The sequence below is a fragment of the Tetranychus urticae genome, chromosome 3 (genome assembly GCF_039701765.1).
Source record: "Tetranychus urticae isolate SD_2017Ah chromosome 3, NJAU_TeUrti_SD_1.0, whole genome shotgun sequence".
Classification (NCBI taxonomy): Eukaryota; Metazoa; Arthropoda; class Arachnida; order Trombidiformes; family Tetranychidae; genus Tetranychus; species Tetranychus urticae.
The window spans coordinates 121,990-141,762 of record NC_142960.1 but is presented as its reverse complement, the minus strand read 5'-3'; the positions used below and the strand labels follow the sequence as shown (position 1 = coordinate 141,762).

Here is a 19,773-nt window from a genome sequence, read left to right as displayed (position 1 = left end):
TTGTATGGGATCGTCAATGTTTATTGCAATGTAAATGTCTCATTGGGGTCGTCAATGCTATTTCAATGTGTATGTTCTATTGAGATAGTCGATGTTATTTCAATGTAAATGTCTCATAGGGATCATCAATGTTATTTCAATGTAAATGTTGTATCGGGATCGTCAATGTTATTTCAATGTAAATGTTGTATTGGGATCGTCAATGTTATTTCAATGTAAATGTTAGGTTAGGTTAGGTTAGGTTAGGTTAGGTTAGGTTAGGTTAGGTTAGGTTAGGTTAGGTTAGGTTAGGTTAGGTTTTTTTCAAGTTCGAAAGACCTTTATCGATTGAGTTACTTGACGTGAAGTCCCACCACTACTTGACCAGGTTTGAGGTACATTACGTTTTTGACGTTATATGAATGACTTACATGAATTCACCTTACGTGACGTGACGTTACAATAGTAATATTAAGGTTGTCTCACGCGAAAATAATTTTAACCTTTACTTTAACAGTCAAAAGTTTGAAACAAAATGCAAAATTTACACTTCGACGAGCATTTACTTTACAACTATTTGTCACACATGCAAAAATTTGATATTTGATCATTCATCTTGATAAGCAGAAAAGAATGATGTCCAGAAAAATAGTCTCACTTGGAAATAATTTTATTCTTTACTTTAACAGTCAAAAGTACAATCAACCGACGGGAAGATTCAAGTCCCATCATCATTCAAGGAAGCAACAAATAGTCCATATGCCGACAAATGGTGGGAAGCAATGAAAAGTGAATACAATTCCCTAATGAAGAATAATACATGGACTCTTACCAAAGCTTCAAGTAATCAACGTAAGGTTGGTTGTCGGAGGGTATATGCAATCAAGTACAAGCCCGACAAAAGTGTCGATAAATTCAAGGCAAGACTTGTGGCTCAAGGCTATGCTCAACGCTTCGGTAAAGATTATAATGAAATGTTTGCTCAAGTCGTGAATCCAGTAAGTTTGAGGACGTTCATAGCAATTTGCATGGAGAAAGGTCTCTGCATACATCAGATGGATGTACGAACGGCGTACCTCAATGGAAAATGGATGAAAATATTTTTATGGACCAGCCTGAAGGATTCAGAGTTCCGGGCGGTCAGGTTTGTCGGCTCAATAAATCATTGTACGGCCTAAAACAGAGCGGGCGACAATGGTATTTGAAGTTGAATACAACACTTCAAAGCAATGGTTTCAAGTCAATGAAGCGACCAGTGCGTATATGAAAGGAAAGGCGTACTGATAGCAGTTTATGTCGATGATCTGCTTATAGCTGCTAAAGATGTTAATGCAGTCAGAGAAGTAAAGCAGATGTTGTCAAATCACTTTGACATGGACGACAAAGAAGAAGTCAAGAACATCCTTGGTCTGGAGGTTAACCGACATTAAGATAGAATTCAGATTACGCAACGCACTGCTATTGAAAAGCTCCTTGAATCGAATGGAATGAGTGATTGTAAAGCGTCTCATACCCCGATGGAAGTAAATTTGAAATTTGATAAAGACGCCCAGTCGGTAGATAAAGAAACTTACCGTAGTCCGATTGGATCACTCCATCACCTGTCGGTGTATACGAGGCCAGACATTACTTTTGCTGTTAACAAGTTATCGCAGTTCAACCAGGATCCAAGAGTGGATCATTTCCAGGCGGCAAAACGTATACTTCGCTATTTAAAGGGAACTAAAGATAAGTCTTTAGTGTACCGACGAACAGGAGAACAGCTTCATGTATACGCTGATGCGGATTGGGCTTCTGATACCGACAGCAGAAGAAGTACATCAGGTTATGCGGTTATCTTGGCCGGTGCAGCAATTGCATGGAGATCGGCAAGACAAACAGTTACCGCCCAGAGTTCAGCAGAGGCTGAGTACGTAGCATTGGCTACAGCAACAAATGATGCTATGGGCGTATGTCAGTTATTGAAAGAGCTTGGTCACGGAGATTATGTTAGAGCCCCAATTCAAGTTTACAGTGATAGCACAAGTGCAATCTCAATTGGAAGCAATCCCGTTACAAATGCAAGGACCAAGCATATTGATATAAAGTACCATGTTGTGCGACAAAGAGTCGAAGAAGGATCAATAAGAATTGATCATGAAGGAACCGACAATATGATTGCCGACGTATTGACGCAAAGCTTAGCAAGAGTAAAGCACGAAAGGTTCACCAATGCGTTAGGACTTCATGATTGAGCGGGCGTGTTAGATAACCTTGACTTGTCGGTTAGATAGTCAAGGCAATGTTGCAATCATTACGTCCCCTAGTTCACCTTCTAGTACTTTCTAGATTAGCCATTGATGGCGTAACCCATAGATATAAATAGAGTAGCCATCAATGGCACATTAACCAGTCTATCTCCTTTACCCTAACTCTCCACTTCACCTATTGTAAATACCTATTGTTATATATTAAAGTGTTCTAACCTGCCCCGACAGGCTCCAGTCGCTCGCTACTAACGTAGCTGCAAACCGACTATCGCGATTCACTCACAATAGTCTCACGCGAAAATAATTTTAACCTTTGATGATTCACCCTGATGAGCTTTAAAGAATGGTGTCCAGAAAATAGTCTCACTTGGAAATAATTTTAACCTTTACTTTAACAGTCAAAAGTTTGAAACAAAATCAAAAATTTACACTTTGACCAGCATTTACTTTACAACTATTTGTCACACATGCAAAAATTTGATATTTGATGATTCATCTTGATGAGCTTTAAAGAATGATGTCCAGATTAATAGTCTCACGCGAAAATAATTTTAACCTTTACTTTAACAGTCAAAAGTTTGCAACAAAATCCAAAATTTACACTTTGACCAGCATTTACTTTACTCAACTATTTGTCACACATGCAAAAATTTGATATTTGATGATTCACCTTGATAAGCTTTAAAGAGTGATGTCCAGATTAATAGTCTCACGCTAAAATAATTTTAACCTTTACTTTAACAGTCAAAAGTTTGAAACAAAATCCAAAATTTACACTTTGACCAGCATTTACTTTACTCAACTATTTTTAACACATGCAAAAATTGGATATTTAATGATTCACCTTGATGAGCTTTTAAGCGTGATATCCAGAAAAATAGTCTCACGCGAAAATAATTTTAACCTTTACTTTAACAGTCAAAAGTTTAAAAAAAATCCAAAATTTACACTTTGACCAGCATTAACTTTACAACTATTTGTCACTTATGCAAAAATTTGATATTTGATGAATCATCTTGATAAGCTTTAAAGAGTGATGTCCAGAAAAATAGTCTCACGCTAAAATAATTTTAACCTTTACTTTAACAGTCAAAAGTTTGAAACAAAATCCAAAATTTACACTTTGACCAGCATTTACTTTACTCAACTATTTGTCACACATGCAAAAATTTGATATTTGATGATTCATCTTGATGAGCTTTAAAGAATGATGTCCAGATTAATAGTCTCACGCGAAAATAATTTTAACCTTTACTTTAACAGTCAAAAGTTTGAAACAAAATCCAAAATTTACACTTTGACCAGCATTTACTTTACTCAACTATTTGTCACACATGCAAAAATTTGATATTTGATGATTCACCTTGATAAGCTTTAAAGAGTGATGTCCAGAAAAATAGTCTCACGCTAAAATAATTTTAACCTTTACTTTAACAGTCAAAAGTTTGAAACAAAATCCAAAATTTACACTTTGACCAGCATTTACTTTACTCAACTATTTGTCACACATGCAAAAATTTGATATTTGATGATTCACCTTGATAAGCTTTAAAGAATGATGTCCAGATTAATAGTCTCACGCGAAAATAATTTTAACCTTTACTTTAACAGTCAAAAGTTTGAAACAAAATCCAAAATTTACACTTTGACCAGCATTAACTTTACAACTATTTGTCATACATGCAAAAATTTGATATTTGATGATTCATCTTGATGAGCTTTAAAGAATGATGTCCAGATTAATAGTCTCACGCGAAAATAATTTTAACCTTTACTTTAACAGTCAAAAGTTTGAAACAAAATCAAAAATTTACACTTTGACCAGCATTAACTTTACAACTATTTGTCATACATGCAAAAATTTGATATTTGATGATTCATCTTGATGAGCTTTAAAGAATGATGTCCAGATGCATAGTCTCACGCGAAAATAATTTTAACCTTTACTTTAACAGTCAAAAGTTTGAAACAAAATCAAAAATTTACACTTTGACCAGCATTAACTTTACAACTATTTGTCATACATGCAAAAATTTGATATTTGATGATTCATCTTGATGAGCTTTAAAGAATGATGTCCAGATTAATAGTCTCACGCGAAAATAATTTTAACCTTTACTTTAACAGTCAAAAGTTTGAAACAAAATCCAAAATTTACACTTTGACCAGCATTTACTTTACTCAACTATTTGTCACACATGCAAAAATTTGATATTTGATGATTCACCTTGATAAGCTTTAAAGAGTGATGTCCAGAAAAATAGTCTCACGCTAAAATAATTTTAACCTTTACTTTAACAGTCAAAAGTTTGAAACAAAATCCAAAATTTACACTTTGACCAGCATTTACTTTACTCAACTATTTGTCACACATGCAAAAATTTGATATTTGATGATTCACCTTGATAAGCTTTAAAGAATGATGTCCAGATTAATAGTCTCACGCGAAAATAATTTTAACCTTTACTTTAACAGTCAAAAGTTTGAAACAAAATCCAAAATTTACACTTTGACCAGCATTAACTTTACAACTATTTGTCATACATGCAAAAATTTGATATTTGATGATTCATCTTGATGAGCTTTAAAGAATGATGTCCAGATTAATAGTCTCACGCGAAAATAATTTTAACCTTTACTTTAACAGTCAAAAGTTTGAAACAAAATCCAAAATTTACACTTTGACCAGCATTAACTTTACAACTATTTGTCATACATGCAAAAATTTGATATTTGATGATTCATCTTGATGAGCTTTAAAGAATGATGTCCAGATGAATAGTCTCACGCGAAAATAATTTTAACCTTTACTTTAACAGTCAAAAGTTTGAAACAAAATCAAAAATTTACACTTTGACCAGCATTAACTTTACAACTATTTGTCATACATGCAAAAATTTGATATTTGATGATTCATCTTGATGAGCTTTAAAGAATGATGTCCAGATGAATAGTCTCACGCGAAAATAATTTTAACCTTTACTTTAACAGTCAAAAGTTTGAAACAAAATCAAAAATTTACACTTTGACCAGCATTAACTTTACAACTATTTGTCATACATGCAAAAATTTGATATTTGATGATTCATCTTGATGAGCTTTAAAGAATGATGTCCAGATTAATAGTCTCACGCGAAAATAATTTTAACCTTTACTTTAACAGTCAAAAGTTTGCAACAAAATCCAAAATTTACACTTTGACCAGCATTTACTCTACTCAACTATTTGTCACACATGCAAAAATTTGATATTTGATGATTCACCTTGATAAGCTTTAAAGAGTGATGTCCAGATTAATAGTCTTACGCTAAAATAATTTTAACCTTTACTTTAACAGTCAAAAGTTTGAAACAAAATCCAAAATTTACACTTTGACCAGCATTTACTTTACTCAACTATTTTTAACACATGCAAAAATTGGATATTTAATGATTCACCTTGATGAGCTTTTAAGCGTGATATCCAGAAAAATAGTCTCACGCGAAAATAATTTTAACCTTTACTTTAACAGTCAAAAGTTTAAAAAAAATCCAAAATTTACACTTTGACCAGCATTAACTTTACAACTATTTGTCACTTATGCAAAAATTTGATATTTGATGAATCATCTTGATAAGCTTTAAAGAGTGATGTCCAGAAAAATAGTCTCACGCTAAAATAATTTTAACCTTTACTTTAACAGTCAAAAGTTTGAAACAAAATCCAAAATTTACACTTTGACCAGCATTTACTTTACTCAACTATTTGTCACACATGCAAAAATTTGATATTTGATGATTCATCTTGATGAGCTTTAAAGAATGATGTCCAGATTAATAGTCTCACGCGAAAATAATTTTAACCTTTACTTTAACAGTCAAAAGTTTGAAACAAAATCCAAAATTTACACTTTGACCAGCATTTACTTTACTCAACTATTTGTCACACATGCAAAAATTTGATATTTGATGATTCACCTTGATAAGCTTTAAAGAATGATGTCCAGATTAATAGTCTCACGCGAAAATAATTTTAACCTTTACTTTAACAGTCAAAAGTTTGAAACAAAATCCAAAATTTACACTTTGACCAGCATTTACTTTACTCAACTATTTGTCACACATGCAAAAATTTGATATTTGATGATTCACCTTGATAAGCTTTAAAGAATGATGTCCAGATTAATAGTCTCACGCGAAAATAATTTTAACCTTTACTTTAACAGTCAAAAGTTTGAAACAAAATCCAAAATTTACACTTTGACCAGCATTTACTTTACTCAACTATTTGTCACACATGCAAAAATTTGATATTTGATGATTCACCTTGATAAGCTTTAAAGAATGATGTCCAGATTAATAGTCTCACGCGAAAATAATTTTAACCTTTACTTTAACAGTCAAAAGTTTGAAACAAAATCCAAAATTTACACTTTGACCAGCATTAACTTTACAACTATTTGTCATACATGCAAAAATTTGATATTTGATGATTCATCTTGATGAGCTTTAAAGAATGATGTCCAGATTAATAGTCTCACGCGAAAATAATGTTAACCTTTACTTTAACAGTCAAAAGTTTGAAACAAAATCAAAAATTTACACTTTGACCAGCATTAACTTTACAACTATTTGTCATACATGCAAAAATTTGATATTTGATGATTCATCTTGATGAGCTTTAAAGAATGATGTCCAGATGAATAGTCTCACGCGAAAATAATTTTAACCTTTACTTTAACAGTCAAAAGTTTGAAACAAAATCAAAAATTTACACTTTGACCAGCATTAACTTTACAACTATTTGTCATACATGCAAAAATTTGATATTTGATGATTCATCTTGATGAGCTTTAAAGAATGATGTCCAGATGAATAGTCTCACGCGAAAATAATTTTAACCTTTACTTTAACAGTCAAAAGTTTGAAACAAAATCCAAAATTTACACTTTGACCAGCATTTACTTTACTCAACTATTTGTCACACATGCAAAAATTTGATATTTGATGATTCACCTTGATAAGCTTTAAAGAGTGATGTCCAGAAAAATAGTCTCACGCGAAAATAATTTTAACCTTTACTTTAACAGTCAAAAGTTTGAAACAAAATCAAAAATTTACACTTTGACCAGCATTAACTTTACAACTATTTGTCGTACATGCAAAAATTTGATATTTGATGATTCATCTTGATGAGCTTTAAAGAATGATGTCCAGATTAATAGTCTCACGCGAAAATAATTTTAACCTTTACTTTAACAGTCAAAAGTTTGAAACAAAATCCAAAATTTACACTTTGACCAGCATTTACTTTACTCAACTATTTGTCACACATGCAAAAATTTGATATTTGATGATTCACCTTGATAAGCTTTAAAGAGTGATGTCCAGAAAAATAGTCTCACGCTAAAATAATTTTAACCTTTACTTTAACAGTCAAAAGTTTGAAACAAAATCCAAAATTTACACTTTGACCAGCATTTACTTTACTCAACTATTTGTCACACATGCAAAAATTTGATATTTGATGATTCACCTTGATAAGCTTTAAAGAATGATGTCCAGATTAATAGTCTCACGCGAAAATAATTTTAACCTTTACTTTAACAGTCAAAAGTTTGAAACAAAATCCAAAATTTACACTTTGACCAGCATTTACTTTACTCAACTATTTGTCACACATGCAAAAATTTGATATTTGATGATTCACCTTGATAAGCTTTAAAGAGTGATGTCCAGAAAAATAGTCTCACGCGAAAATAATTTTAACCTTTACTTTAACAGTCAAAAGTTTGAAACAAAATCCAAAATTTACACTTTGACCAGCATTTACTTTACTCAACTATTTGTCACACATGCAAAAATTTGATATTTGATGATTCACCTTGATAAGCTTTAAAGAGTGATGTCCAGAAAAATAGTCTCACGCGAAAATAATTTTAACCTTTACTTTAACAGTCAAAAGTTTGAAACAAAATCAAAAATTTACACTTCGACCAGCATTTACTTTACTCAACTATTTGTCACACATGGAAAAATACGATATTTGATGATTCATCTTGATGAGCTTTAAAGAATGATGTCCAGATTAATAGTCTCACGCGAAAATAATTTTAACCTTTACTTTAACAGTCAAAAGTTTGAAACAAAATCCAAAATTTACACTTCGACCAGCATTTACTTTACTCAACTATTTGTCACACATGGAAAAATACGATATTTGATGATTCATCTTGATGAGCTTTAAAGAATGATGTCCAGATTAATAGTCTCACGCGAAAATAATTTTAACCTTTACTTTAACAGTCAAAAGTTTGAAACAAAATCCAAAATTTACACTTTGACCAGCATTTACTTTACTCAACTATTTGTCACACATCCAAAAATTTGATATTTGATGATTCACCTTGATAAGCTTTAAAGAGTGATGTCCAGAAAAATAGTCTCACGCGAAAATAATTTTAACCTTTACTTTAACAGTCAAAAGTTTGAAACAAAATCAAAAATTTACACTTTGACCAGCATTAACTTTACAACTATTTGTCATACATGCAAAAATTTGATATTTGATGATTCATCTTGATGAGCTTTAAAGAATGATGTCCAGATGAATAGTCTCACGCGAAAATAATTTTAACCTTTACTTTAACAGTCAAAAGTTTGAAACAAAATCCAAAATTTACACTTTGACCAGCATTTACTTTACTCAACTATTTGTCACACATGCAAAAATTTGATATTTGATGATTCACCTTGATAAGCTTTAAAGAGTGATGTCCAGAAAAATAGTCTCACGCGAAAATAATTTTAACCTTTACTTTAACAGTCAAAAGTTTGAAACAAAATCAAAAATTTACACTTTGACCAGCATTAACTTTACAACTATTTGTCATACATGCAAAAATTTGATATTTGATGATTCATCTTGATGAGCTTTAAAGAATGATGTCCAGATTAATAGTCTCACGCGAAAATAATTTTAACCTTTACTTTAACAGTCAAAAGTTTGAAACAAAATCCAAAATTTACACTTTGACCAGCATTTACTTTACTCAACTATTTGTCACACATGCAAAAATTTGATATTTGATGATTCACCTTGATAAGCTTTAAAGAGTGATGTCCAGAAAAATAGTCTCACGCGAAAATAATTTTAACCTTTACTTTAACAGTCAAAAGTTTGAAACAAAATCCAAAATTTACACTTCGACCAGCATTTACTTTACTCAACTATTTGTCACACATGGAAAAATACGATATTTGATGATTCATCTTGATGAGCTTTAAAGAATGATGTCCAGATTAATAGTCTCACGCGAAAATAATTTTAACCTTTACTTTAACAGTCAAAAGTTTGAAACAAAATCCAAAATTTACACTTTGACCAGCATTTACTTTACTCAACTATTTGTCACACATCCAAAAATTTGATATTTGATGATTCACCTTGATAAGCTTTAAAGAGTGATGTCCAGAAAAATAGTCTCACGCGAAAATAATTTTAACCTTTACTTTAACAGTCAAAAGTTTGAAACAAAATCAAAAATTTACACTTTGACCAGCATTAACTTTACAACTATTTGTCATACATGCAAAAATTTGATATTTGATGATTCATCTTGATGAGCTTTAAAGAATGATGTCCAGATGAATAGTCTCACGCGAAAATAATTTTAACCTTTACTTTAACAGTCAAAAGTTTGAAACAAAATCCAAAATTTACACTTTGACCAGCATTTACTTTACTCAACTATTTGTCACACATGCAAAAATTTGATATTTGATGATTCACCTTGATAAGCTTTAAAGAGTGATGTCCAGAAAAATAGTCTCACGCGAAAATAATTTTAACCTTTACTTTAACAGTCAAAAGTTTGAAACAAAATCAAAAATTTACACTTTGACCAGCATTAACTTTACAACTATTTGTCATACATGCAAAAATTTGATATTTGATGATTCATCTTGATGAGCTTTAAAGAATGATGTCCAGATTAATAGTCTCACGCGAAAATAATTTTAACCTTTACTTTAACAGTCAAAAGTTTGAAACAAAATCCAAAATTTACACTTTGACCAGCATTTACTTTACTCAACTATTTGTCACACATGCAAAAATTTGATATTTGATGATTCACCTTGATAAGCTTTAAAGAGTGATGTCCAGAAAAATAGTCTCACGCGAAAATAATTTTAACCTTTACTTTAACAGTCAAAAGTTTGAAACAAAATCAAAAATTTACACTTCGACCAGCATTTACTTTACTCAACTATTTGTCACACATGGAAAAATACGATATTTGATGATTCATCTTGATGAGCTTTAAAGAATGATGTCCAGATTAATAGTCTCACGCGAAAATAATTTTAACCTTTACTTTAACAGTCAAAAGTTTGAAACAAAATCCAAAATTTACACTTCGACCAGCATTTACTTTACTCAACTATTTGTCACACATGGAAAAATACGATATTTGATGATTCATCTTGATGAGCTTTAAAGAATGATGTCCAGATTAATAGTCTCACGCGAAAATAATTTTAACCTTTACTTTAACAGTCAAAAGTTTGAAACAAAATCCAAAATTTACACTTTGACCAGCATTTACTTTACTCAACTATTTGTCACACATCCAAAAATTTGATATTTGATGATTCACCTTGATAAGCTTTAAAGATTGATGTCCAGAAAAATAGTCTCACGCGAAAATAATTTTAACCTTTACTTTAACAGTCAAAAGTTTGAAACAAAATCAAAAATTTACACTTCGACCAGCATTTACTTTACTCAACTATTTGTCACACATGGAAAAATACGATATTTGATGATTCATCTTGATGAGCTTTAAAGAATGATGTCCAGATTAATAGTCTCACGCTAAAATAATTTTAACCTTTACTTTAACAGTCAAAAGTTTGAAACAAAATCCAAAATTTACACTTCGACCAGCATTTACTTTACTCAACTATTTGTCACACATGGAAAAATACGATATTTGATGATTCATCTTGATGAGCTTTAAAGAATGATGTCCAGATTAATAGTCTCACGCGAAAATAATTTTAACCTTTACTTTAACAGTCAAAAGTTTGAAACAAAATCCAAAATTTACACTTTGACCAGCATTTACTTTACTCAACTATTTGTCACACATCCAAAAATTTGATATTTGATGATTCACCTTGATAAGCTTTAAAGAGTGATGTCCAGAAAAATAGTCTCACGCGAAAATAATTTTAACCTTTACTTTAACAGTCAAAAGTTTGAAACAAAATCAAAAATTTACACTTTGACCAGCATTAACTTTACAACTATTTGTCATACATGCAAAAATTTGATATTTGATGATTCATCTTGATGAGCTTTAAAGAATGATGTCCAGATTAATAGTCTCACGCGAAAATAATTTTAACCTTTACTTTAACAGTCAAAAGTTTGAAACAAAATCCAAAATTTACACTTTGACCAGCATTTACTTTACTCAACTATTTGTCACACATGCAAAAATTTGATATTTGATGATTCACCTTGATAAGCTTTAAAGAGTGATGTCCAGAAAAATAGTCTCACGCGAAAATAATTTTAACCTTTACTTTAACAGTCAAAAGTTTGAAACAAAATCAAAAATTTACACTTTGACCAGCATTAACTTTACAACTATTTGTCATACATGCAAAAATTTGATATTTGATGATTCATCTTGATGAGCTTTAAAGAATGATGTCCAGATTAATAGTCTCACGCGAAAATAATTTTAACCTTTACTTTAACAGTCAAAAGTTTGAAACAAAATCCAAAATTTACACTTTGACCAGCATTTACTTTACTCAACTATTTGTCACACATGCAAAAATTTGATATTTGATGATTCACCTTGATAAGCTTTAAAGAGTGATGTCCAGAAAAATAGTCTCACGCGAAAATAATTTTAACCTTTACTTTAACAGTCAAAAGTTTGAAACAAAATCAAAAATTTACACTTTGACCAGCATTAACTTTACAACTATTTGTCATACATGCAAAAATTTGATATTTGATGATTCATCTTGATGAGCTTTAAAGAATGATGTCCAGATTAATAGTCTCACGCGAAAATAATTTTAACCTTTACTTTAACAGTCAAAAGTTTGAAACAAAATCCAAAATTTACACTTTGACCAGCATTTACTTTACTCAACTATTTGTCACACATGCAAAAATTTGATATTTGATGATTCACCTTGATAAGCTTTAAAGAGTGATGTCCAGAAAAATAGTCTCACGCGAAAATAATTTTAACCTTTACTTTAACAGTCAAAAGTTTGAAACAAAATCAAAAATTTACACTTCGACCAGCATTTACTTTACTCAACTATTTGTCACACATGGAAAAATACGATATTTGATGATTCATCTTGATGAGCTTTAAAGAATGATGTCCAGATTAATAGTCTCACGCGAAAATAATTTTAACCTTTACTTTAACAGTCAAAAGTTTGAAACAAAATCCAAAATTTACACTTCGACCAGCATTTACTTTACTCAACTATTTGTCACACATGGAAAAATACGATATTTGATGATTCATCTTGATGAGCTTTAAAGAATGATGTCCAGATTAATAGTCTCACGCGAAAATAATTTTAACCTTTACTTTAACAGTCAAAAGTTTGAAACAAAATCCAAAATTTACACTTTGACCAGCATTTACTTTACTCAACTATTTGTCACACATCCAAAAATTTGATATTTGATGATTCACCTTGATAAGCTTTAAAGATTGATGTCCAGAAAAATAGTCTCACGCGAAAATAATTTTAACCTTTACTTTAACAGTCAAAAGTTTGAAACAAAATCAAAAATTTACACTTCGACCAGCATTTACTTTACTCAACTATTTGTCACACATGGAAAAATACGATATTTGATGATTCATCTTGATGAGCTTTAAAGAATGATGTCCAGATTAATAGTCTCACGCTAAAATAATTTTAACCTTTACTTTAACAGTCAAAAGTTTGAAACAAAATCCAAAATTTACACTTTGACCAGCATTTACTTTACTCAACTATTTGTCACACATCCAAAAATTTGATATTTGATGATTCACCTTGATAAGCTTTAAAGAGTGATGTCCAGAAAAATAGTCTCACGCGAAAATAATTTTAACCTTTACTTTAACAGTCAAAAGTTTGAAACAAAATCAAAAATTTACACTTTGACCAGCATTAACTTTACAACTATTTGTCATACATGCAAAAATTTGATATTTGATGATTCATCTTGATGAGCTTTAAAGAATGATGTCCAGATTAATAGTCTCACGCGAAAATAATTTTAACCTTTACTTTAACAGTCAAAAGTTTGAAACAAAATCCAAAATTTACACTTTGACCAGCATTTACTTTACTCAACTATTTGTCACACATGCAAAAATTTGATATTTGATGATTCACCTTGATAAGCTTTAAAGAGTGATGTCCAGAAAAATAGTCTCACGCGAAAATAATTTTAACCTTTACTTTAACAGTCAAAAGTTTGAAACAAAATCAAAAATTTACACTTTGACCAGCATTAACTTTACAACTATTTGTCATACATGCAAAAATTTGATATTTGATGATTCATCTTGATGAGCTTTAAAGAATGATGTCCAGATTAATAGTCTCACGCGAAAATAATTTTAACCTTTACTTTAACAGTCAAAAGTTTGAAACAAAATCCAAAATTTACACTTTGACCAGCATTTACTTTACTCAACTATTTGTCACACATGCAAAAATTTGATATTTGATGATTCACCTTGATAAGCTTTAAAGAGTGATGTCCAGAAAAATAGTCTCACGCGAAAATAATTTTAACCTTTACTTTAACAGTCAAAAGTTTGAAACAAAATCAAAAATTTACACTTTGACCAGCATTAACTTTACAACTATTTGTCATACATGCAAAAATTTGATATTTGATGATTCATCTTGATGAGCTTTAAAGAATGATGTCCAGATTAATAGTCTCACGCGAAAATAATTTTAACCTTTACTTTAACAGTCAAAAGTTTGAAACAAAATCCAAAATTTACACTTCGACCAGCATTTACTTTACTCAACTATTTGTCACACATGGAAAAATACGATATTTGATGATTCATCTTGATGAGCTTTAAAGAATGATGTCCAGATTAATAGTCTCACGCGAAAATAATTTTAACCTTTACTTTAACAGTCAAAAGTTTGAAACAAAATCCAAAATTTACACTTCGACCAGCATTTACTTTACTCAACTATTTGTCACACATGGAAAAATACGATATTTGATGATTCATCTTGATGAGCTTTAAAGAATGATGTCCAGATTAATAGTCTCACGCGAAAATAATTTTAACCTTTACTTTAACAGTCAAAAGTTTGAAACAAAATCCAAAATTTACACTTTGACCAGCATTTACTTTACTCAACTATTTGTCACACATGCAAAAATTTGATATTTAATGATTCACCTTGATAAGCTTTAAAGAGTGATGTCCAGAAAAATAGTCTCACGCGAAAATAATTTTAACCTTTACTTTAACAGTCAAAAGTTTGAAACAAAATCAAAAATTTACACTTTGACCAGCATTAACTTTACAACTATTTGTCATACATGCAAAAATTTGATATTTGATGATTCATCTTGATGAGCTTTAAAGAATGATGTCCAGATTAATAGTCTCACGCGAAAATAATTTTAACCTTTACTTTAACAGTCAAAAGTTTGAAACAAAATCCAAAATTTACACTTCGACCAGCATTTACTTTACTCAACTATTTGTCACACATGGAAAAATACGATATTTGATGATTCATCTTGATGAGCTTTAAAGAATGATGTCCAGATTAATAGTCTCACGCGAAAATAATTTTAACCTTTACTTTAACAGTCAAAAGTTTGAAACAAAATCCAAAATTTACACTTTGACCAGCATTTACTTTACTCAACTATTTGTCACACATGCAAAAATTTGATATTTGATGATTCACCTTGATAAGCTTTAAAGAGTGATGTCCAGAAAAATAGTCTCACGCGAAAATAATTTTAACCTTTACTTTAACAGTCAAAAGTTTGAAACAAAATCAAAAATTTACACTTTGACCAGCATTAACTTTACAACTATTTGTCATACATGCAAAAATTTGATATTTGATGATTCATCTTGATGAGCTTTAAAGAATGATGTCCAGATTAATAGTCTCACGCGAAAATAATTTTAACCTTTACTTTAACAGTCAAAAGTTTGAAACAAAATCCAAAATTTACACTTCGACCAGCATTTACTTTACTCAACTATTTGTCACACATGGAAAAATACGATATTTGATGATTCATCTTGATGAGCTTTAAAGAATGATGTCCAGATTAATAGTCTCACGCGAAAATAATTTTAACCTTTACTTTAACAGTCAAAAGTTTGAAACAAAATCCAAAATTTACACTTCGACCAGCATTTACTTTACTCAACTATTTGTCACACATGGAAAAATACGATATTTGATGATTCATCTTGATGAGCTTTAAAGAATGATGTCCAGATTAATAGTCTCACGCGAAAATAATTTTAACCTTTACTTTAACAGTCAAAAGTTTGAAACAAAATCCAAAATTTACACTTTGACCAGCATTTACTTTACTCAACTATTTGTCACACATGCAAAAATACGATATTTGATGATTCATCTTGATGAGCTTTAAAGAATGATGTCCAGATTAATAGTCTCACGCGAAAATAATTTTAACCTTTACTTTAACAGTCAAAAGTTTGAAACAAAATCCAAAATTTACACTTCGACCAGCATTTACTTTACTCAACTATTTGTCACACATGGAAAAATACGATATTTGATGATTCATCTTGATGAGCTTTAAAGAATGATGTCCAGATTAATAGTCTCACGCGAAAATAATTTTAACCTTTACTTTAACAGTCAAAAGTTTGAAACAAAATCCAAAATTTACACTTTGACCAGCATTTACTTTACTCAACTATTTGTCACACATGCAAAAATTTGATATTTGATGATTCACCTTGATAAGCTTTAAAGAGTGATGTCCAGAAAAATAGTCTCACGCGAAAATAATTTTAACCTTTACTTTAACAGTCAAAAGTTTGAAACAAAATCAAAAATTTACACTTTGACCAGCATTAACTTTACAACTATTTGTCATACATGCAAAAATTTGATATTTGATGATTCATCTTGATGAGCTTTAAAGAATGATGTCCAGATGAATAGTCTCACGCGAAAATAATTTTAACCTTTACTTTAACAGTCAAAAGTTTGAAACAAAATCCAAAATTTACACTTTGACCAGCATTTACTTTACTCAACTATTTGTCACACATGCAAAAATTTGATATTTGATGATTCACCTTGATAAGCTTTAAAGAGTGATGTCCAGATTAATAGTCTCACGCTAAAATAATTTTAACCTTTACTTTAACAGTCAAAAGTTTGAAACAAAATCCAAAATTTACACTTTGACCAGCATTTACTTTACTCAACTATTTTTAACACATGCAAAAATTGGATATTTAATGATTCACCTTGATGAGCTTTTAAGCGTGATATCCAGAAAAATAGTCTCACGCGAAAATAATTTTAACCTTTACTTTAACAGTCAAAAGTTTAAAAAAAATCCAAAATTTACACTTTGACCAGCATTAACTTTACAACTATTTGTCACTTATGCAAAAATTTGATATTTGATGAATCATCTTGATAAGCTTTAAAGAATGATGTCCAGATTAATAGTCTCACGCGAAAATAATTTTAACCTTTACTTTAACAGTCAAAAGTTTGAAACAAAATCCAAAATTTACACTTTGACCAGCATTTACTTTACTCAACTATTTGTCACACATGCAAAAATTTGATATTTGATGATTCACCTTGATAAGCTTTAAAGAATGATGTCCAGATTAATAGTCTCACGCGAAAATAATTTTAACCTTTACTTTAACAGTCAAAAGTTTGAAACAAAATCCAAAATTTACACTTTGACCAGCATTTACTTTACTCAACTATTTGTCACACATGCAAAAATTTGATATTTGATGATTCACCTTGATAAGCTTTAAAGAGTGATGTCCAGAAAAATAGTCTCACGCGAAAATAATTTTAACCTTTACTTTAACAGTCAAAAGTTTGAAACAAAATCAAAAATTTACACTTTGACCAGCATTAACTTTACAACTATTTGTCGTACATGCAAAAATTTGATATTTGATGATTCATCTTGATGAGCTTTAAAGAATGATGTCCAGATTAATAGTCTCACGCGAAAATAATTTTAACCTTTACTTTAACAGTCAAAAGTTTGAAACAAAATCCAAAATTTACACTTTGACCAGCATTTACTTTACTCAACTATTTGTCACACATGCAAAAATTTGATATTTGATGATTCACCTTGATAAGCTTTAAAGAGTGATGTCCAGAAAAATAGTCTCACGCTAAAATAATTTTAACCTTTACTTTAACAGTCAAAAGTTTGAAACAAAATCCAAAATTTACACTTTGACCAGCATTTACTTTACTCAACTATTTGTCACACATGCAAAAATTTGATATTTGATGATTCACCTTGATAAGCTTTAAAGAGTGATGTCCAGAAAAATAGTCTCACGCGAAAATAATTTTAACCTTTACTTTAACAGTCAAAAGTTTGAAACAAAATCCAAAATTTACACTTTGACCAGCATTAACTTTACAACTATTTGTCGTACATGCAAAAATTTGATATTTGATGATTCATCTTGATGAGCTTTAAAGAATGATGTCCAGATTAATAGTCTCACGCGAAAATAATTTTAACCTTTACTTTAACAGTCAAAAGTTTGAAACAAAATCCAAAATTTACACTTTGACCAGCATTTACTTTACTCAACTATTTGTCACACATGCAAAAATTTGATATTTGATGATTCACCTTGATAAGCTTTAAAGAGTGATGTCCAGAAAAATAGTCTCACGCTAAAATAATTTTAACCTTTACTTTAACAGTCAAAAGTTTGAAACAAAATCCAAAATTTACACTTTGACCAGCATTTACTTTACTCAACTATTTGTCACACATGCAAAAATTTGATATTTGATGATTCACCTTGATAAGCTTTAAAGAGTGATGTCCAGATTAATAGTCTCACGCTAAAATAATTTTAACCTTTACTTTAACAGTCAAAAGTTTGAAACAAAATCCAAAATTTACACTTTGACCAGCATTTACTTTACTCAACTATTTGTCACACATGCAAAAATTTGATATTTGATGATTCACCTTGATAAGCTTTAAAGAGTGATGTCCAGAAAAATAGTCTCACGCTAAAATAATTTTAACCTTTACTTTAACAGTCAAAAGTTTGAAACAAAATCCAAAATTTACACTTTGACCAGCATTTACTTTACTCAACTATTTGTCACACATGCAAAAATTTGATATTTGATGATTCACCTTGATAAGCTTTAAAGAGTGATGTCCAGAAAAATAGTCTCACGCGAAAATAATTTTAACCTTTACTTTAACAGTCAAAAGTTTGAAACAAAATCCAAAATTTACACTTTGACCAGCATTTACTTTACTCAACTATTTGTCACACATGCAAAAATTTGATATTTGATGATTCACCTTGATAAGCTTTAAAGAGTGATGTCCAGAAAAATAGTCTCACGCGAAAATAATTTTAACCTTTACTTTAACAGTCAAAAGTTTGAAACAAAATCAAAAATTTACACTTCGACCAGCATTTACTTTACTCAACTATTTGTCACACATGGAAAAATACGATATTTGATGATTCATCTTGATGAGCTTTAAAGAATGATGTCCAGATTAATAGTCTCACGCGAAAATAATTTTAACCTTTACTTTAACAGTCAAAAGTTTGAAACAAAATCCAAAATTTACACTTCGACCAGCATTTACTTTACAACTATTTGTCACTTATGCAAAAATTTGATATTTGATGAATCATCTTGATAAGCTTTAAAGAATGATGTCCAGATTAATAGTCTCACGCGAAAATAATTTTAACCTTTACTTTAACAGTCAAAAGTTTGAAACAAAATCCAAAATTTACACTTTGACCAGCATTTACTTTACTCAACTATTTGTCACACATGCAAAAATTTGATATTTGATGATTCACCTTGATAAGCTTTAAAGAATGATGTCCAGATTAATAGTCTCACGCGAAAATAATTTTAACCTTTACTTTAACAGTCAAAAGTTTGAAACAAAATCCAAAATTTACACTTTGACCAGCATTTACTTTACTCAACTATTTGTCACACATGCAAAAATTTGATATTTGATGATTCACCTTGATAAGCTTTAAAGAGTGATGTCCAGAAAAATAGTCTCACGCTAAAATAATTTTAACCTTTACTTTAACAGTCAAAAGTTTGAAACAAAATCCAAAATTTACACTTTGACCAGCATTTACTTTACTCAACTATTTGTCACACATGCAAAAATTTGATATTTGATGATTCACCTTGATAAGCTTTAAAGAGTGATGTCCAGAAAAATAGTCTCACGCGAAAATAATTTTAAC

General features: G+C 30.1%; 1 pseudogene; it reads left to right on the top strand.

Annotated features, from left to right (window-relative positions):
* The first annotated feature begins 1,496 nt into the window (after positions 1–1,496).
* On the top strand, positions 1,497–2,213 carry LOC149093107 (uncharacterized; annotated as a pseudogene).
* Positions 2,214–19,773: the final 17,560 nt, after the last annotated feature.